The sequence below is a fragment of the Anser brachyrhynchus genome, assembly GCF_964034855.1.
Source record: "Anser brachyrhynchus genome assembly, chromosome: 3".
Taxonomy (NCBI): Eukaryota; Metazoa; Chordata; class Aves; order Anseriformes; family Anatidae; genus Anser; species Anser brachyrhynchus.
Window position 1 is genome coordinate 57,273,931 of NC_137696.1, and position 21,543 is coordinate 57,295,473.

At 42.1% G+C, this 21,543-nt stretch overlaps 1 protein-coding gene across 13 annotated transcripts in view; it reads left to right on the forward strand.

Moving 5' to 3' along the window:
• The window catches only part of PLEKHG1 (pleckstrin homology and RhoGEF domain containing G1), a 161,149-nt gene that overhangs the window by 19,798 nt on the left and 119,808 nt on the right, over positions 1-21,543 (forward strand). For 2 of the 13 annotated variants that reach the window (XM_080587980.1, XM_080587975.1), the window contains exons 1-2: positions 5,969-6,273; positions 17,055-17,132. The exons of 2 other annotated variants lie outside the window; for them this stretch is intronic. The gene's annotated coding sequence lies outside the window, so the exon portion shown is untranslated. Of the gene's footprint in view, positions 1-1,049; positions 1,918-3,768; positions 3,957-4,594; positions 4,666-5,552; positions 5,785-5,968; positions 6,274-17,054; positions 17,133-21,543 lie in introns of those variants that run through there. 9 more of the 13 variants (XM_080587987.1, XM_080587977.1, XM_080587986.1 and 6 more) reach the window with 7 other exon arrangements.

Here is a 21,543-nt window from a genome sequence, read left to right on the forward strand (position 1 = left end):
AGAGAAATGCTTCATGACCAGGGATAGAATAAACAGTATGGACCATATCATATAAAGATATTTTCAAGATGCTGAAATACGTTGCCTTTTCTAAATGATGTGTTTTCTGGCATTCTGTCTGATTTTTCTTCCCTCTTTCTTCTGTTTTTCTTCCTTAGTTCACTATTACACTGTGGTCTGTCTTCTGCACTCAGCCCCTCCATACCCAAGGCTGAGAAACAATCTTTTTTCTCCCTTCTATTTAGTTTGCAAGCCTTAGAGAATCAAAAGCTACGTCTGTATTGTAAGTAGCAAGATCTGTAAAAACTAAGAGGTACTCTGGCTTTTTATCAAAGACAGCCCTTCAGTTCAGAGCTTACATTCTTCTTTGGATAGCTACTGACTGAGGTCAGTGCAAGTTCTCATTTGGGGGTTAACAGCCATGGTCATTACAACTTCTGATAAAGCTTTGCGATTTCCTTTTTCACTGCCCTGTCTGTACTTGTGTATATATGTGCAGAATAAAACCAGAGCATGTTTGTTAAATCTTTGTTCTGGCTTGATAGCATCTGATATATCACCTTCCTCTGACCTGTCTGCAGTGTCTGAGCATGAGTTGTTCGATGTAATTTAGACTCGCCTAAGGGCTGTGATAAATTATGCCAGCTACCAGTGACCTGATTGGCTTTTTCTGCTCCTACAATTCACTAAGACATGGGAAAGTCTTTCCTCAAGACGTTTTTTTCCCTGCAGTATTAGCTTAGGACAGCATGGGATGCAGCTTTTGTGAGGATTGAGATAGCTAATCAGTGGCACAGCAGTTGCCTGATACAGGATTGGGAATGTCTACTGCACTAGGCGGTGATACAGCAAAGGAGCTTACAGTCCTCTCGGCTCCCTCTTGCAAATCTGCCCCTTGGGATCCTTTCCCTTCTGTGCCCAGAAAATTGCCCTGTGCTGGGTCAGCTTACAAACTGCCTGCTTCAGGGTCACTCTGATGGGGGCAAACCAGGGGCTAAATGCAAGGGAGAACCTCAGGCCACTTGTGCTTAAGTGAAGAAATACAGGAGGGAATGGTTGGGGATCTCTGAGAAGTTAGCTGGAGGCTGAATATTGCTTAAAAAAAAAAAAGTTATTACTCATTACTCAGATGGTAGTTTAAAACAATTAGACTAATTATTGTGGAGCATTGTGCTTTAAAAGGTGCAGCTGAAAGTAGAGAACCGCAAGATACTCATTTAAGTGGTAAAAGTTCTTTTAATAACCTGGATGAGCCAGAAGACACCAGTGGTTATGTGTTTTAAGGAGTTTCCTTTAAGTTGAAGCGGATTCCTGTAATCAGATGAGCCCATCTGCCATCTGAGCAACCTGCATTAGCAATGTTGAAAAGTAACTCCTGGTTGCAGCTTGAAGCAATTCTTATGTACTCTTTGTTGGGTTCTTATGGCCTCAGACTTGATCCTGCTTTTTGTGCATGCGGACTCACCACAAAGCATGCAAGATGAAAAAAATACTTTTATAGGGCATGATCTTACAGCCCCTAAATCAAACACACAAACCAAAAGCCTCCTTGTGACATCTCTTCCTGAATAACATATTTAAGCTTAAAAAGAGGCAGCTGAGTTTTGAGAAACAAACACCTCCTACATGCCCAGAAAGCCTGTCTGAACAGGGAAGAGGGAATGACTGGGATCCTAGTCCAGCCTGATTTTGAGCGTCTTCTCAAGACAAAAGGAGGGAGCATCCTGGAGGAGATGCAGTGGCTCACCCTTACCTGGTGCCTTTGATACGAGGAGCGTGGAGATAATGGTGACTTTCTTCCAGAGCAGGGAGACCGAAGGCTGTCCTTGTCCGTGATGCTGGAAGTTACTGCTCAGTCCCAACCGCAAAACCTAAGATGTTCTAAAGAAAAATGCATGGGGAAAGAGATGAGTCCTTGTAAGATTGAAACAGGGTTTTTGTTTTTAAGGCTGTAGATGAAAATGTTTTCAGGGAACAAGCCAGCAGAAAAGCCTTCTGGAGGAGAACGGGTGGGAAATTTAGAATGTTTTGTCTAGCAAAAAGCTTGAGAAAGCATAACAACGTGGAGGTTGTGCTTAAGGACCAAGACTTGTAAGAATCTGAGGCCTGAGCTGACAACATAATTGTGCTAGCTTTGGAGTTTACCAGAAGTATATTTTGTAAAAGCTGCAGCTGGCTTGCGTGCCTTTTTATGAAATACAGTTGCATTTGTGGAGGATCTAAGCAATAGCACTACATGGGAAAGCAAGTGATCTCAAAGATGTTTACTTCTGCATGGAAACGTTCCCAAAGGAGGAACCAAGCCCTCTCCCTAGAAAGATTAAGTTCAGTTAATTCCTTCTGTACAATCTCTTGTTATTTTCTTATGTTGACAGTGCTCATACTTGTAACCACTAAACCTCATCATCTCCCATTCTGTACATGCACTGTCTCAAGGCAAGTGTCATGCAGAGATATCTTGTATTTAAAGTACTTCCATTTAAATTTCATACTAAGATTGGGAGTAAGAAATTCTGAACTTTGCAGTGTCTGATTAAAAGCTTTAGCAGCTGTTACTATAAAGACTTAAACACGCTTCCAATTTTTTTCACACAGCTATGTCATCAACTTGGAGGTACTTAAATACCTGCAGGACACAGGCATAAAGTAGGCATTTTATTTGATATTAATGATTTGACTGGAACATCTAATTACTGGAATGGTTGAGTGCTCCTTGGCATTAGTATAAATGAAAGAGCATGTTCTATTAAGCAGGGGCATAGCTCTTAAAAAAAAATCAACACGCTTAATAATAAGTTTTCCAAAGAAAACAAGTGTACCTGCGCCTGCCAATTAAATTGTACTGTGGGTGGAATAATTAATTTGGATGCTAGGCAAGAAGCACGTTGCAGATGTTTTTTTTTGACTTAGGCTGACTGGGGGGTGCCCAGTTTAAGACTACATCCATTTTCCTGTTGTACACCTGTGTGCATGGCATGGATGCAGCTGCTCGCTTCTGCAGATCCTCCCTTAACTGGCAGTCTGTGGTGTGCCTTTTTGTCTTCTCTTTGTGAGGTGCCTTAATGAATAGCAGTTTTCTGCTTTTGCAGGGAAGGGTTTTTTTTTTCCCAAAAAATTCTAACACAGAATGAATAAACTTGGGCTTGTCCTCAAGTGATTGCTGACATTCGTCATCAGTCAGCAGCTCTGAAGTGACACAGATTTCCATACGTTTAAAAGCACTGCGTGGAGTTCTGCTGAGTCACAGCCAAAAGGAGAACAGCACAGTGATTAGTGCAATTCAGTGCTGATGACGTAAGGAAATGCTGTGTCTGAGATCAAATATATGTATATAAACCTTCTGGTAGACTTGGTATAAGCAGACCTTTCAGAAGAAAGGAAAAATCCCAAACAGGGAAAAAAAAATTAGGCTACAAATCCCCAACTGTAGTCAGCAAACCGCTTTCAGGTGGTACCCGAAGGCAAGTCCTTACCCCCTGTGCGGAAGATGGGGGCTGATGATGGGCACAGGTTCCTGCACACGGGTAATTCCCGCTGGGGGCAGTGGAAGGGACCGGGATGAGGAGCTGGATCCCATGTTGCGTGAGGAGAGGAAGGCAGAGGTCCTGTGGCATGAAGGAGCAGGTATGAGTGAGAGACACCCTTGCATGCCAAAAAAGCTGCAGGAGGTGGGGGAGCAGAGGCTTGCCTCTTGCCTGTGCAAGAGGGTAACTGGGCAAACTGGTCAGGAGCCCCCATTGCTGGCACTGCTGTCCCTCACGTGTGCCACCTGCGTCCAGTTACAGGGGAAACACCTGGGCGAAAGGTTCACCTGCCTGCAGCTTCTTTGTTACTCATGCGCAGGTTATCTGGGCCTTTTCACAGTAGTCGCCCGGAGTGCCTTCAGAGATAAGGGTTCTCACAGCCCGTCCGTCTGCGTAATTCCTCCAAAAAGGAGTGGTTCTCCCAGTGCACCGGTTTGTATTACAGCGCTGTAAAGCCTGACCTTTAAACCTCCTTCATTCTTTCTGCAACAACGATCATATTCTGTCCGCCCGTCAACATAAAACTGGAGGTATTTGGTCCGTCCGCGGGAGCACTATTTTTAGCACGAGCCAACAGAAACCAGACTGGCTCACGGTCAGTCCTTTGGGGAGAGGGAGGTAAAAGGATGGGGAAAGAGGAAGAGGCTTCTCTTCTTGAAGATTTTTCCTGTTAGTCACAGCACTGAGAGAAAACAAACTCCATATGGAACAGATCATGTCAGGCCTTTAAAACATATTTGCAGGGGCTGTGCAGTTTCTTAAAGGGACTCGGAATACCGAGTGGTTTGGGGGTTTTGTTCTTGCATTTCCCATTTGGGGATGTGCGTGCATTTTCATTCGTTTTAATTTGGCCCAAGTTAAATGCATTAACCAGTAGTTTGCTTTACTATCATCTTTGAGAGATCTGTTCATAAAGGAAAAACATTCCTTGATTCTCCCGGTGGGGAAGACTTCCAGATATTTCTCTCCTAGTTATTTCATGAGTGATTTTATTTTTTTATTTTGTGGTGTGTGAATGAAGGCCAAATTTTTGTCCCCAGATCAAGGGCAGAGTGTGGTGAGCTAAGGACATCCCAGTCGGGTGCCGAATTCAGATGCGGAGCAGCGATGTGTTGCAGGAGGTCACAACCCCTGGGCTGGGGTGAGTGGAGACACCCCTCATATCCAGGCTGTCTCGCCTTTTCCACGCTTGCCCTCTGCAGCCATTTTGTGGAGCACTGTTCTAGAACATTCACTGTGGAGCCCGGGGTTCCCACGGTCTGCCTTCCCTGTCTGATAGGACAGGGACAGTTCACAAGGAAGGAGAGGTGGGCCGGGACTTACCCCTCAGTCATAACTGTGCTCTAATTGTGCAACGTAAATACATATTATTTCTGAATAAATATTACTTAGAATGGCTGCCACTAAGGCAGTTGAGGGTTTTTGTTTTTATTCTTCAGTTGATAAGCTGATTTATTCCCACTTTATTTAATGCGAACCTTTGGTTTGAAATGCGGCCAGAATGAATTTGTAAATGTGTCGAGCTTTTAAAATTCAGCACTGGTCTGAAACATACGCCGCGTGGATGTTGGGAAGGAGCTCTGAGCTTTTAAATTAATGGGACAGGAACAGACCTTGCCAGAGCAGTTTTTTGAAGGAATCTGATGGGAACAGGTAAGATGAGGGCAAACGCCGAAACTTCCTGGTTTACTGAGTTACTGCTGTAATTACTTGTTTTGACATCTTAAAACTTTGAGCTATTCTAACCTCCCAAATTGCCTCACACCCCATGTGCTCTGTATTATCACGAGTGGAGGGAGAGACTGTGCTACAGAACAAAAGCAGCAGGGCAATGCAAAGCCCAGAGCAAGGTTTTTACAAGAAAACGTGTATTTTGTTAGGGGCCAGAAGGATGGGGACAGCCGAGTGTATGAAGAATTCAGGATTTATTTAAGCAGCTTCTTTCTTAGGGCATGTCTTACACAACCTTCACAGCTGTAATTTAAAGGTAGCTCGGGCTCACCTTCTCACAGGAGGTGGCCACGCAGACTGGCGGGGGGGCAGATGTAATCTCCAAAACCTCTCTGAATTTGCTTTTTACGGGCCGTATTTCGGCGCTGACCCGCCTCTTGCACGTTTTGGCCGTTTTAGCTCATTTACGGGAGCTCCAAGCCGCTGGTAAGGACGCGGGGCACTGGAGCAGCGAACGGCAAACCTGCCGTGCCGGAGAGGAGCCGGCGGCGAGGCTGAAAGGGGAGCGCTTGCTCCGTGCGTGAAAACGGTAGCCGATTTTTTTTATCATTATTATTATTTTTTTTCTCTCTTCCTCTCCTTTTTCCTCTCTTCTTCTTCCCGGGGCTGTAATTTGACTGCTCGCCTTGGCCGGGCTCCAGGAGTAAGTCCAGGCGCTTAATCTTTCTTCTCTCCCCCAGCCTCCGGGGGGGTGGAGGAGAGGAAAAGGGGAGCGGAGTCAGCTGCGGCCCGGGGCCGGGCCGGGCCTCCCCGGGGAGGGGCCGAGGCAGCGGCTGGGCTGCGGGAGCTGCATGGAGGAGGGGAGCTCCGCCGAGTCCCCTGCCCGCACGGGAGGAGGAGGAGGAGGAGGAGGAAGTTTGGGGATTAAGCCGCTGCCCGGAGCCGGAGCGCACGGAGGGAGCCGAGGCACGGCCGCGGAGCGCTGCGAGGGGGAGGCACCGACGGGGAGACCCCCGCCCGAAGCCCCTGCGCCCCGAGTGTGAACGGGAGGGGGGCACCGGAGGGCGAGGGGCTGCCGGTAAGCGCTGGAGGTGGGGGGGCGACCCCCGGGTTGGGGGGGGGGTCCCGGTGGTCGTCGAGGCGCCTGCAGCCCCCCCCCCCCCTTAGGGCCGTCCCCATCCCCTTCCCCCGGCCCCGCCGCCTGCCCCCATTGTGTCCGCAGCCTTTGTGCGAGCCGCCCCCCCGCCCCTCTCCCTGCTGCTCCGTGCGCTGCTCTCGGCGGGGCTCCGGCTGGCTGCTGGTCGCTGGGGGACACCCAAAGGTTTTTTTGGGGGGGCACCCCAGCCCCCGGGCAGCCCCCGGCCCCGGCGGGGAGAAAGGGGGGCATCGGGCGCACGCCTGCGCTCTGCTTGGGGGCTCCGGGCTTAGGCGAGGTCGCAAGGCTTTGTCGGGTGCTTTTTGGGGGTTTTTGGGGAAGGAGGTGCTCCCTCTAATGCACGCAGAAACTGCTTGGCTTTTCTGGTTTTACACAGGTGTTTTGCCAAACCTGTGTCTTTGGGGAAACTGTCTCTAAGAGTTTTGATGCTTTAAAGTAACGTTCATCGGGATGTGGTGACTGTGGCCCAGAGGGGGTTAAAAGTATGATTGGTCTTATCATTAAGTATCAAGGATGTTTATCCTGGGGTGGGAAGAGGAGAGAGAGGCGGCAGAGCAGTGTCCCGGTGTCCAGCAGAACCACGGATGTGTTTCCCCATCTCCCGTCCCCATCCTTCCCCTGCTTTGCAGGCTGTGTGTCACAGCCCTTGTCCTCCTTGCTGAATGGGAAGCCCTTCGGACCTCATCCCTCAGCCGGTGTTGACAACCCCAAGGCTCTCATTTCCTTCCTTCACAAGTAACAGCGCTCCGGGCATGAGGGAAGAGGACCCGAAACAAACTTCGAAGCCAGCTGAACGTACAGCTAACAATCTTTGCTTGGCTCCCCCCCACTGCCCCCCCCAAGTTACTAACTGAGACACAGAAACAGCTGTGGCCTTGCTTTTTTTTCTTTTCGTGTTGCTTGCTGATAATTTCGGTATTTATAATGCTGCCTAGAGATCCTGATGACTTAGAGGTGTTTTGAAAGCTGTGTAATGGGATCCTGCTAATAGTCTTCCTTTGCTACCGTTTCATTCTTGGAGGGAACAATCTTTGCAGCTTGAGAGCTGCAGTTCAAATTTCCACAAGCGTTTGTTGCCTGTGCCTCTAGCTAAATTTATAAAGGAATCCTGTTAGCTCGTACAAAGCTAAATCTGGCAGTAGCAACTCCTGGCTATGTAATTCACTGTGGTTGGCAAGGCACAATATATAACTTCTTTGAGATTTATTTAAAACTCTTTCTGGTGCCTGTGACATGCAGTTGTCTTAATTTTGAGAGCTCTTCACCAATATGTGTGGGGGTGCTTTGAGAGGAAAACATAAGAGTTATGCTAAGGTTAGAAAATTTATTAATAGGGTGCTTGTCTTGAAAATATGAGAGGGCAGTTCGAGATCAGCCTCTCAGTGAATATTGGTATTGTTCTCTGGTTCATCCCGAAGCTTTGCTGTTCAGCTTTGACTCTCTACTTCTCTATGTTCTCAAGTTGACAAATGGGAACGATGCAAGATGCTCTGATAAAATGGTTCAGTTTTGAATGTGTTCATTTACTGGAATGCTGTCTTTTTCCCACAAGTCTGCGGAGTGCTAGGTAAACAATGTTGACCTGTGGCCATATGAGTGAGTGTATCCCTGCAAAGGCAGGTTATGATTGCCACGTGAGGTGTTAATGTGTCATTTTTCTTGTTGTTTTCAGAAATAGAAAATGTGGGTGCATAATCAAATTGATTTGTAAGCTGTAGTCTTGAAAACGTCTTGCAAAGACAGTTCTGATTTTTTAGTGAAGGGTGAAAGTTAATGATGTGTGGCTTTGGAAATCTTCAAATAGTGAACTTCATTTTTTGGAAGCTCTAGTGATTTCAGAACATCTGCTAATGTGTTTTCCCTCTTTCTTGGGCAGGATGTGAGAATACAAGCTAACTGTCCAGTGGCATACTTTGGGTCTGAAGTTGTTGAATTTGAGGTCTTGGTATGAACTGTGCTTAGCAGAAAAGCTCTGGAACGGGCAGACTGAGTTCTTGGTACCCTTCTTGTGTGTCCTGATTATTAGTTAAATTTATTATTATTATCTAAAAGGCTAAAGCTAAAAGTATCAAAGTATGTCAAAGACTCCTTGAAGAGATGATTTGCATTTATTTGTTTACTGCTTTCATACATGTTGCCACCTCAGCACTTGCTTGGCTGGGCCAAATCTCTCCCCTGCCAAGCCAGAGCTGCAAATCTTGGCCATCCTCATGGTCACGAAGTGGAGAGAGGCCACGCTGCTGGGTGGCAATTGGAGATGCTCAGCGTGGCTCTTTCACGCACCCCATGTCCATAGGGTCAGATACACTGGGTCAGGAAATAATCAAAACATCCAATTTGGTGATGAACCCATTTAAAGGACTCTGGGAATCATTTCTTGGATTTGACATCTATAAAGCCATGGCAGTTCTAAGTTACTACAAAGGAATTTTTCTGATGTCCATTCTCTTTTATATTCACTCATGTGTTGAAAAGGATGATTGTTCTGGCAAATACAACAATCATACACATTTTATTGAAACATTAATGGCTTTAAGTTACATTGACTTAAACTTCTTAGAGGGCCAAACACAGCACAAAGGTATCTTAACTAGAAAAGGTACAGTAAAAACATATTTAAAAAAAGTTAATGTAAAGTCTACTAATGAATACATATGGAGTAGTTGTGATTATGTGTGGCAGTCCTCTCAGAATGATCTGTAACTTTTGCTCATGGGGATGATGAAGATGTCTTACTACTACTTATTCTAAACAGCATTTCCATTTTACAGAGTTGGGAGAGGGGAAAAAAGACACCAAACCAACCAACAGAGAATTATTGCAGCCCTCAGCACAGTCTGGAGTAGCAAAAGGACTTGCAGAGGTGTTGCTGAATGCTTAGCTTTCAGAACCTGCATTGCTGTGGTTACACAGAGAGCTTTAGTTTGTGGAACTGGCAATGAGGAAAAGAGTGGAAAAAAGCATTATTCTTGTAAACTGAGAATGCAGAGGATGGGATGACATGGAACTCATAGTTTTTTTTTGTTTTTTTTTTTCACCTCTTTATAAAATATGCTTTTCTAAGCACTTCTAATAGATGCTCATTTACTTGTTGATTAATCTGCTCGTTCTTGGAAATGGACCAAAACCTTTGGAAGAGCTGTGCAGCATCACCAAACCCAGTTTTCTTCCCTCCCCCAACCCCAGTCATGGCTCAGACTTCTCAAACTTGTGCGTTTGGTTTACTAGCTGTTAATCTTGTAGTATTTTTCAGTTATTTTAGTGTTTTAAACCTAATAAATTCATACTTTCCAGTTCTTTTGTTTTAACTGTAATACACAGGAACTTCTCTTTGAAAGAAGAACTGAAATTCCCCGATGAAAACATCACAGATGAGAACAAATGGGTGGAACTGCAGAACTGAGGGGGGGGGGAATGGGAGCGGAGCGAGTAAAGAAGGAAAGTCAGTCTTGATTGTATCAGCAGCGCAGTGGCAACAGTTATGATTGGAGGTGCTGGGTACACTTTTTGTGCATGTGGTTAAGAATACAACAGATGAATGTGAACAGATTAAATAAATAACTTGAAATTTCAGAGAAGGCTGTTTGTGTTAATTCCATTTCCAAAAGAGTGTGTGTAACAAACTAGCTCATAGCGCTAACAGTTTCTCAAGACCCTTTAAGGATATAAAACATTTTTCTATATATGGCTGTTGTATCAAATAGGTCTGCCTTATCTGATTCACCAAGTTGAGCTTTTATGAACTTACTTGGCCTAAAATAGATTCAACTGCAAACACGATTGCAGGTGCAGGAAAAGAGGGGCCTAGTCAGGGTGGACTGGGGAAGGAAATTGAGGGAAAAGCTGCTGAGGAGGCCTGAAAGAAGCAGCTGTCCAAGCACTTAAAGGCTGCTTCAGACCGCTGTCAGCTGTTGACTGGAGTGCCTTCTGCAAGACCTGCGTTTGGGGTGGTCACTGGCTATGTTCTCACTGATCATGATGCAGAGCCTTGCTGTGAAAATACGGAGCAGGACAGCAGTTCAAAAATCTTATCTGGGACAGAAACTTGATGCTCATGACTTGGTTTCTTTCTTTCTTCCACGGTATGAGTTCCAGTAGGCCTGCTTCCTAGTCCTCCACAGGACCGTGGGTGGTTATGCCAGTGGAAGTTACACGTACGTTTTATAGGTGTAATCAACAGGTATATCTTGGGCTGGCAGCTGTTTCCCTTGCAAAGTTGACTCCTAAACAGTACTAATTATCTTTGAATCCTATAAGTCTTGCTTGGCTGCTCTGTCATTGAATTTCAGACTAGAAGTGGTGCCAAGCCTCTTCCTGTAAGCATGCGTTCTGTAGAAACTTGCATGTGAGCCCTGCCCAGATGTTTTAAAATCTGACTTAATGAATGTTAACGTTGAAGTATTTGAGCGTTCTTATCCATTCAGACATTTCAGGATCATGCCCCAGGCACTTGTATCATGCGGTTAATGTTTTCTGCTGATGGGGTGCATGCATCCTCTCACTGGAAGCACTGAGCAGGGGTAAAAGGGTTTTGTGGGACCGCTTGTTGAATCACCTGCCCAGTGGCTTACTCAGAGCTGTTGTAGATGAAACCTTGATGCCCAGATTAGGAAGGGAAGGTTGTTTAGATTGCTCTAAGCAACGCTGGGGACAGTGTAACAGCCAGCTTCCTTTCACTGTTATGGCTGACAACTTTTCAGCATTGTCATCTGGGTGTGCATTTCAAGGTTAAAGTCTCTGCCTTAAATCAGTCCACGTTAATAGTCCCTATCTCTTAGTACAAACGATACAGACTATGTTCAAAATCTTTCTCCCATGCTTCCACTCGTGTTAGGTGGAGTTATCTGTAAACACAGGCAAGTTTGTCTTTGCTAACTGCCTATAAAATAACTTTTCTTAAAGTATTGACCAATATTTACACTCCCCCCCATGTACCCTAAAATTAGCTAGTGTCTGCTGCAGCTTTGTTGTGATTCTTACCTACCCGTATGAACTTGTTGTTTTTCATTTTTTTTTCTTTTTCTTACTTTTGTATTTGTTTTGCATATCACAGTGAGGCCAGGTTCATAGATGGGGTTCCAAAGCATTTCAGAAATAAGAAATAAACAGTGGCAGAACTGCTTGGTTGCTGCTGCTGTCACTGATCTATGGCACTTCGATCTAGACTAACACAGTGCTTTGGTTCCTTAACACAGGAATTGATTGATATGAAGGAGAAATTACAATTAATTCTTTGAGAATTATTTTGAAAATATATGAGGGAAACATAGAACTAGTGATTATGCAAGTCTCTTATCTTCTTTATCACTTCAGCATGCACAAAGTTTCCTACTCACTTTTTAAACTGTAACCAAGTTGATATGAATGGAAACATCAATTTAACTTGCAAGCAGGTTTGTTGCTGCTGAGATTGTCATGCTGCAACTCCAGAGGTTGTAAACCTTCGTCACTGTTTACTTCACAGTTCCTTTTCATTATCCTGATAACATACCTTGTGGTGTTGCTCAGAGAGCTGTCATACCTTAGTACCTGAATGATGTCAACATAGACTTTAGTCTGTTGCAGAAACACCTAATTCCTCTGAAGAATCAGCAGACTTAGCCTATTTGAATGGGAGGGAAAAGTGTTTTTAATGAGTCATGAGTGCATTTGGGGAGACAGCTTGCCCTCCCTTACACACCAACAGCGTATGATGTTTGTAATCTTTCCTTTCAGTCTTCTCTGATAATTGTCAGCCTCCCTCATGTTAGATGAGACACAAGTCATAAATCTCTGATGTGATCTATGGTGGTCATTTTGTGCTCCTGCCACCGGAGAAGGTTGCTGTCTGTCCTGCAGACAGACTGGCTAACTTGCCACACTCCTCGCTGAATTAGCTTTATCCTTACCTTATCAGGTCGGTCATGTTGTGAAGTCTGTTCTCTTCTGTGGTAGGATGGTATCTTCTCCACTATCTCCTCCTCCAAACCTTGCACTCACTTAACCTTGTGAGTTTCTCCCAGATTTCCAGGGAAACCCCTTAATATATCATCGAACATCTACCTGCTATATCAAGTATCAGTTACGTACTGCTGGGGCATGAAGAAAGGGTTTCTTCCGCATGGCACTGCATGCTGTTTGGATAGGGTAGGAGCTGTGCCTGCTTTGCAAGGAAGAATTCTGGAAAACAAAACCATGATGTCTTCATAAGAAAGATGGTTGTCAGCTTTTGTCACCTGAAGGTCTGCTGCTTTGCAGTGTGTTTCATCTCTAGGGGATAGCTTTTCTGTACATACCTGATGGACGCATCTACCCACCCTGGCTGTGTGCATCACACGGCTGTTGAAGCTTAAGGAGAGATAAGGGTGCCAGGACGGACTGAATGCCTCTTCATTGCCACTGTGTTATAGTGATGAGGGGTCTGCTCACTCTATGTTTTTTTTTTTTTCTCCCCTTTTGTTCTTTAAATTGATGACTTTGCTGCATGAAGAGTTCTTTTTGATTTTAATAAAGGATTGGTTATGCCTGTTTTCTGACAATTTCAGAAACGTGTACTGGGTTGGTTTCTCTTGTTTGCTAGTTACAAACATTGAGCCTTATCAGCAGATGATTAGTTTTGGTAGTTGGGTCAGAGTTACTTGTGTATGCCATACCTGCCAAACACTGACTTCCTTCCTTGGGACAGTTTGAGGTCACGCAAGAAGTGATCTGTAGGAGTTCTGGCAAGGGTTCACTCTTAGCTGTTGACATTCTCACGCAACTCCACCTTTGTGTTGCTCACTGCTGTGAGGTAGGAAGGCTGCATATACTTAGCTCATGCAATTAGCTTAATACATCTGGGAAAGCTCTCAGGTGATTGCATGTGGAATAAATCTGGTTCTCTGGGAAGTGGCAGATCTTCTGTCCATTCATCACAGTTACATCATGCAACAAGAAGGTACTACAGTATGTGGCCTTCCCTTGATGCTGTAATAGGCAAACTGCTTTCCTTGGCTAGGAAAGTTGGGCTATAAGTACTGGCATGTAACTCCGTAATAATCATGCCCAATAAATTCTTAGTTTAGTCGTAGTTGTTGGTGATGAAACCTGCACAGTGGTTTGCTGTCTAACAAATGTGAAGTTCTGCAAGTAATTTTCTTGTCAGGTTTGTGTGGAATTGTTTGGCACAGGTACTTGTTTTAAAATGATACAGTCTATATTGACGATGGTTTATTATGTTGAATACACAATACTATCCAAGCATTAAGGATAGAATCGTTTGAATACGAGATAAAATTTAGTATGGTTGGGGACCAGGTGAGAGCAGGGATGATTTAATACTTGTAATTAAAGCAGATCTGGGTCGCTCCTACTGGTAAGTTCGTGGAATGCAATGATACGTAGTGGGGTGGCTTTCACTTGCTTTTGTCTTTTCCCGTAGCAGAAACAGGACAGGGAAGTCCTTGAAGAGCAGAGATTTTGAGACTCAAAACCATATTTATTTGTTTGAGGAAGCCAGTTTGCTGGAGTACAGTGATAATATTAGCCTTTCAGTCAGCACCTCAGTCATGGACCATTAGTATGTAGCACGAAAGGGTTTTGTGTCACTTTTTGGGATCTTAACCTCAGCTTTCCTAAAGAATCCCAAGAAAAAAGCAATAAGCCACCTGTCTTGTTACTGAAAGTTATTTTGGTTGCCTCTGGAGTATACCCAGAAAGAGAAGTTTAATTTAACTGGGTTTTGAAAGATACTTTTCTGATTTCTGGACTTTTCATTTAATGTTACATTCTGCCACCTGGAAATTTCACTGTTTTACAGTCAAATCATTCAAATCAACTGAAATGTGACTATATCTGAATATAAGTTTCTTCAGATTTCTATAGCTGAATGTAGGTTCTGCTTAACTTGGGTCCTGTGCAAGGCTTCTTTTACATTTTTAACACTCCAGTAAGATTTTTAGCTTAAACTGATACTCGCATGCTTTTCTAGATACATCTGTTAATAACAACTTGAATCCTATGTATCTTCTAAAAATGATTCGGAAAACAAAGTTTTTTATTAATAGTTATGATGTATTTTTGGAACAGCTAAGGCAATTTTAAAGCATGCTTTTTTTTCCCCCCAGATAAAATAGAAATTATAGAACAAATGACAATATATTTGGTTAATCAATTTCTTTTAGTGGACCTGCACATGTTTTCCTTGTGATAGTGCTTCTAGTGCAACAGTGTGTTATACTCCTACACTGATGTTTGAGAAATAAACCTTATATTCAACCTAATTGGTCAAAAACTTCACATAATGAAAAATATATTTATCTTTCTATATGACAGGAAAATCTGAAAGAAAAAGACAACACCTGTAGAAAACGTTTTTGAAAAAGTTAAAGGAGGTTGATAGAAGATCTCTCCGTAGTGTCCAAAAGCTTGTGCTTCAGTTGGTTCATAAGCGACTGTAGGACCCTGCCAGAAGTCATCAATCCAAAGGCTTTGAAAAGCTGTTGGGTGCTCCAGAATTTAGAGAATGTCTTTTTGCATTGGGTCAATTATTTTAATTGGGAACTAAGAAGCTGTTGTGGATGAAACTTTTATTAAACTAGAGTGCCACCATAGAAAATTTAGGTTTCTTCCAGGTTTGCCTGGTTTCCTTATCTGCGCACACTCTTGTGTGTATGTATTTAAATGGTCATGGTTATTGCTACTTCTTATGTGTTGATAGTCTGGCTCTGTCTACGGTTCTTAAAGAAACTACTTTCTCTAGCAATTGAAATGGGGTCCTTTGCCTCTGGAGGGTTTGAGAATAAGGGAACTTGCACAGACTGAATGGAAAGTAGCATGGTAATTACAGCTCATGCTGTATTTTGGTTTCGCTTAATTTACAGTCTGAGGTACAGGAAGGTAGTCGGGCATTTGAATGTTACAACTGTTGCAGTCTAATCACAGGAAGCTAGTAAGACTACTCATATGTTCCCTTCTGCAGATTCATAGAAGTGTTAGTGGAGGCTATTCTATGTACTTGGTTACAAATGGAGAAAAACTAAATGCTGTAAAAAAAAAAAAAAAACACACCTGTAAATATAATTGTCACTCAGTGATGGGGCAAAAAATCAACCTTTTGAAATTGATAAAGTTTCCATGTAGAGTGTGTTTATCATTGTAAATGTAGCAATTGGGTGGGGGGGAAAAGTGTTGATATTTAATTTAAATAATAATAATAAAAAAGCATCTCTCAGATGGAGCAGTGTTTTTGTACTTTAAAAAGAAAGTAGAGATGAACATCATGCCACATTAGCAAGATTGAATTGATTGTATTACTGTTTAAGTTGAAAGTAGACCAATATTTTTTAAATGGATTTTTAGTTTAAAATCTTGCCTGTTTATGGTTTGGTTCCCCTAGACCAAATTAACTTGGACACCCGGCTGGAATTCTGTTTATTCTGGCATAAGAACAGGCATTGGGCAGAGCATCTTAGTCCCAAAAACCTGGTAATGGTGAGAGGCCTCTGTAATGTTCCCAGCCAGCTGAATGCCTGAGGTATTTTGCCATACAGGAAATCAATTGCAGCTGAATGCGCGCTGTTTCCACTCCAAGTATATAAACATGCCTTATGGTGATATTAAAAAGAAAAAAAAAAAAAAAGAAAAAAAAATCTTTTAAATCCAGTCTTACATTCAGTAGCTACCTGAAAGTTCAGAGTGAGAACATTTGATGTTCTGTTCTTTGGGTTCTTCCCTGTCGTGTCTGGCTGAGTCCATAGCACAGAAATAGCTATGAAGGAGAGGTGAGACAAATTAATCTTGATGTGCGCCAGAAGAGGCAAACATAGCCCGTGTTTTAGAGAAATGAAAATAATAATTTTAAAACAAAGGTGTCCATGTTTGATTTTTGGTTGACCTTCTGAATAATATTTTGAAGCTGGGAAGGATTTTAAATTTAGCAAAAGAAATAAGTTTAAATCAAGAAATCTGTGGTTCTGAAGGTTTCAAGTTAATAACTTTTGCTAGAAAGAGATGCATCACAGCTGTATCGTAGAATCACGGAGTCATTAAAGTTAGAAAAGACCTCCAAGATCATCTGCTCCAACCATCATTCTACCACCGATCAAAACAGTTGCGTTTTGTTAAGTGCTAGCCAAAATGGTATTTTCATTTGGATTCATTCCTTGTTGATCCTTTGAAAATAGCTAGATCAGATGCCGCTACCAGACAGGTGCTAGGAAATAACTAATGCAACTGATTTGCTTAACATCTACTGATGTGTCCTTATATTGCTCAGCAGGAAAGTGGGTGGCTCATTGGATAGGGGTTTCCAGGCATTAAAGATAATTAGGTTTAAAATCTGTGATAACAATTTCTAGAAGCAGTGTGGCCTGAAGCTTTCAGAGTTTAGATCTTGGGAATTTGAGAACACTTTCCTGCTCTGATGCAGACTTAGACTGTAACCTCAGATAATCTGTTTCTACTAGATTTTAACAACACGTAGGTAGGTAGGTATTCACAGAGGTGGTAATGGGATTTTCAGAATCACATTAGTGTCTAATTCCTATTCAAAACCTAATACCTTTTAGTCTGTCTGAACCAGATTCAGCCCATGCTACATTTTATTCAGTTTCTCTAAGGCGAAATGCAAAGGCAGCGCTGGGAGGGTGGCTTCAGGTGCATACGGCACATCTTCCTTAGCGGGTTAGAGTTGTGCTCTGTTTTGTCTTTTCTCTAATTCCATAACTGTTGTCCTCCTTTTACAGAATGCCATAGCTTGAACAGAAGAGAGGAAAATTGATTCCACTTTGCCTCCTTGCCTAATCTAACAGCGATTTCTTTTGGTGAGTGCTCTACCAAGTACATATTATCATTATTATTTTCTTTTTATAAGCAAGGAGATCACGTTTGTGCCTCTGGCTGAGCTGAATATTGGCATTCAGTGAAAATACTCCAAGTTAACTGTGGGACTGCTTAATATGCAAATCCCAAAGAAGTCTATGTACAAGAAGTCTATGTACCTTTAGGTCAGAGATGTAAGCCAAGATGGTGGGTTTTATTCATGGGCATGCAAGTGGGGTTTTATGCTAATAAAATCAAAATTTTGAGGCACCTAAGCAGTTATAGCAGGTCTGCAGTTTTGTTGTGGTTATAGCAAGTCTGCAATTTTAGCATCTGTTTCAGTAACTCAATTTTTGCTAAAGATCTGTAGCTAAAGTTTTGGTAAGTTGTTTGACTCCTCCATCCTTTTGGAGGTAGAAGTGCCATTTTTATGGTGAAGGAATGGTCTTGTAATTATGTGGAGTATGGGGCTTGGAAGATCTGTGACATCTGTGTTCTGCAGAGATTTCTAATATTGCTTATATCATTTTGAGAAGAAATTGTTTGTTCTTTCTGAGTTTATTTTTTTAGGGGTTTAATTTTCTTTATGTACTCTTACTACCCGAAGGTCCTGCAGGACCTGAAGAACTTCAGATAACAGGGAAAAGCAGATTTAGATGTCAAGGAAGTGTCTCTTGATTAGAGTAGGCAACTTCATTTGTTTCACTATCTAAACCAAATTGACATTCCAGAAGATCTTCACAGAATCATAGAATATCCTGAGTCAGAAGGGGCTCACAAGGATCATCGAGTCCAACTCCTTCATGATACGGGTTGTTTGAGATTTTCCAGTATATGTTAATCAAGAAGATGGCTTTAGGCAGGGTCCCTTTTTCCCTCCTTTTCCTCCTTTATTATAAATGTCTCAGTCTCAGTGCCAACCCAAAGGAGTCTTTTCTTCTCTTTGAAGAAAGTGGGCATTCAGTGATGGGCTTTGTTGGTAACTGCACGAGCACTGGTATTTGGAAAAAACTCATTGACTTATAAATAACCTATTTCACTGCTTTCAGATAGAACATCTAATGCTGAAATCAGTATAGTATGGTTCAATTAAAAAAAATGTTAATTGCCACTCCGGCTTCTGTGAGCTGCAAAGGGAATACTAATGTGCTATTTTAGGACACTCTCATAATATGTATTTTATACTTTTGGTGATAGGGTTTTTAATATATTTTTGTAGTATGTATTGATGATCCAGTTGTGTTCAAATATTAACACAATTTTAGGAGAGTGGCAGCTTCCACTAAGTATTGGCACTTCCAATATTTTGAGATTGCATAGCCTTAATAGATAGGCGCTAGTGGAATTGCTTAGCATTCAGCTGAAGCTTACATCTGATAAACATTAGAGAGATCTTTCCTGTGGATCCAAAGGGTAACAGTCTCTGTGGGCAGGAAAGCATTTTGCAGAGGCTGAGAGAGGTAAGACCAGGAATTCTTCTAAAAATAGTAACTGGAATTTGAATAGTGTTGCAGTTTTGATTTGAATAACGTTGCATGTTTTAACATATGTTAACAACAACAAAAAAGGCGTGACTTAAATTCAGTACACTAGTTGCCTCTATTATTTGATGATTGGTTAATTACTAGCATATTTTTTTCCTCCACAGTTATGGAGGCTGGGTTGTGCGATCCCAGGCCCCACACAGCAAATTGTCTTATTTAGCTTGAAATTTATGCATATCAGAATGCCCATTAAGTATTGGCCTTGTGACCTTAGGAAGTGAATTACTTGCACAAATTCTCTCCCTTCCCCCTGATTTCCATTTTGTTTCAAATGTGCCGCTTGGCCCTGATTTTGAGTTGTGGTGATTTTAATATGCTTGCATGATGAACAGAAAAGCTGAATGAGACTGTCAGACTTAATAACTTCTTTCCTGAAAGCTGAGACAACAGGGCTTATACACATCCTAAGAAGCAGAGGATTTCCTAAAATTCTTTGGGATACATGGCAGACAAGCATATAGTTTACAGTGTTACAGAATATCATATCAACAAAACTAGAGCATGTGGAAATGTTTCAACTGAATGGATATTCATTCAAGGGCTAGATGAAATGTATTTAGTAAGGAATTAGTTTTCTTTCATTGTCCCATGAAATTAAAGTATAATGAGTGGTGTTCTGTAAAAGGGATATCTTAATGGTTTGGACAGATACAGCTTTTAGGGATGGATGTTAACTCTGTAGCAAATAACTATTAGTAATTTTGGCAAATTTACTTCACGTTCCAGAATTAAATCTGGAAGTTTTAAGAATGTTTTCTTTCTGGAATTGCTTTGGGGGCATGGGGCAGACAATTTATGAAATTTGTTTTATATTTTTGTTATTCATGTGACTTGTCTAACAACATTGTGTGCTTTTAATTGTTTCAATAAAGTGCTGTTTAGAATACAGTAATCCTTGGAAAGAATTAATGAAAATGAGCTCGAGCAACTCTTAAAATCAGTACATCTGCTGTAGCAGAGGAGGAAATATCACATCAATCTGCATGTTCTAACAATTGAGAATGAGTTTTAATACACAGTGTGTTTATGCTAAAAGCCAATACATATTTAAAAAACAAACAAAAATTTCTCGAGGATCTGTGCGTCACTGATTGCTTTGTTTAGGCCAGGTCTTTAATGGTATGAGGGCTTGCAAAACTGTGTGGGGGTGGAAAGAATGATGCATGCCCTTGTGTGAGGTTTTCTTTAAGTCTGGTCTATTTTTGGTATGCAATGGAGCAAAGGTATAGTGCAAGAATAGGGTTTCAGTTGCAATATGAAGGCCTGTAAAAGCTTTTTTATTGCAGAAAGTGCCTACTAGGTTATTAGTGCAGTTGCATTAGTATCCATGGGAATATTCAGGGCTTAATTTAGCATACTAGATTAGGGTCTAATACCATAATTAAGGCTAGAAAATTTTCATAAGTTCCCCCCAAATCTTTTGCAGCTGATTATAGCCAGGCTAAAAGAGAAACAATGTGAAGTGAATCTTTAGGGTTGTTTATTGTTGATGGTTTTATGAAACCTGTCTTTCTACTTCACTATAGAAAAGCTGACCGGTAAATGTGATGTTTAACACAGGTATGCACAGATCTGACTAGATTTCTCAAAATATAAATACAAATAACTTGCCAGTGACCTACTGAATGTCTAAACACTTACTGCATTTAGGCTAACAGTTTTATAAAAATCATGATAACTGTTTAAAAAAACCATTTTGTCCAGATGGTGCTTAATTTTCTTATTAGTTCATGTGTTTCATGTTTTCAGCTGTGAAAAGATTCAGTGAAAAGAATTGTCTGGACAAATTCAGTAATAGCATAATTAGGATTTTGTATATTCTGTGGTCAAAGGATTCTTTTGATTTTTTTTTTTGGTACGTTAAACTGTTGAACATGAATTCTTAAATGTACCTTTAGTTTAAAAAAAAAAAAATAAAATCCCCAAAGACAAGCTCATTCACCCCTGTATTCCCCCTTTGCTTGCTCAGTGGTCAGTCCTTCCCCACTGCCATCTCCTATTGTTACGGTCAAATGATCAAGGAAAAGTGTATGCTTCCTTTTGTGGCCAGTAGATAGGAGTTCTTAATTGATGACTGCTGCTTTCTTTCTGACATAAAGGAAACGAATGGGCAGTAGTGATTATAGCACATCTGTTGTTTTCTGTCGAGCATCCTGTGCAGCAGTGATACTGTCTTGAAGACTACTTTTTTTTTTTTTTCTGTTAGGGACTAGTTAACAGGGGGGATATGGGTGACATGTGACGGTATTGTTCCTTTGTCACAGGTGTAGCCAGAGCAGAAAAACAAGCTGCAAGCTGGGACAGAACTACTTGTTTATATTTTAGAAAAAAAAAAAAATAAATGAATTGCAAAAGTTTCAGGGGTGTACTGTATTTTGATCGTCGGGGATAGGTAAAGAGTCCTGTCTTCGGAGTGCGTTCCCTGCACGGTAGATGTAATGCTCCAAAATCACACTGGAAATGGCTTCTGCTGGGGAAAGGGAGAAACAAAATAGCATACGTAGCCAGGGTATGAAAGCTGAAACATTCACGCTACCACTACAGTTTCTAGGATGCAGTTTTTCAGTCTGTGGCATTGTTGTTCATCTCCTGCTTGACCGTCTTTTGCTTGCTGTGTTGTACAACTCCCAGGAGAGCTGAGGCCTGGAGGGCTCGGGTGTGCTTTTTCCTGGGACAGAGCCGGGGAAGATCCATACCTGGCTTTACAGACCTCAGGGAAGCGAGTTTGGGGAACTGATGAGCAACGAAGTTAGGAAAGGATCTGGCATGAGCGCAGAAGGGGACTTGAAGGTTGAAGGTGGAGAAGACAGATGTCTGGGGAAATAATTGAGGGAGGCCAGGAAAGCAGCTGGGTGAAATAAGCACAGGG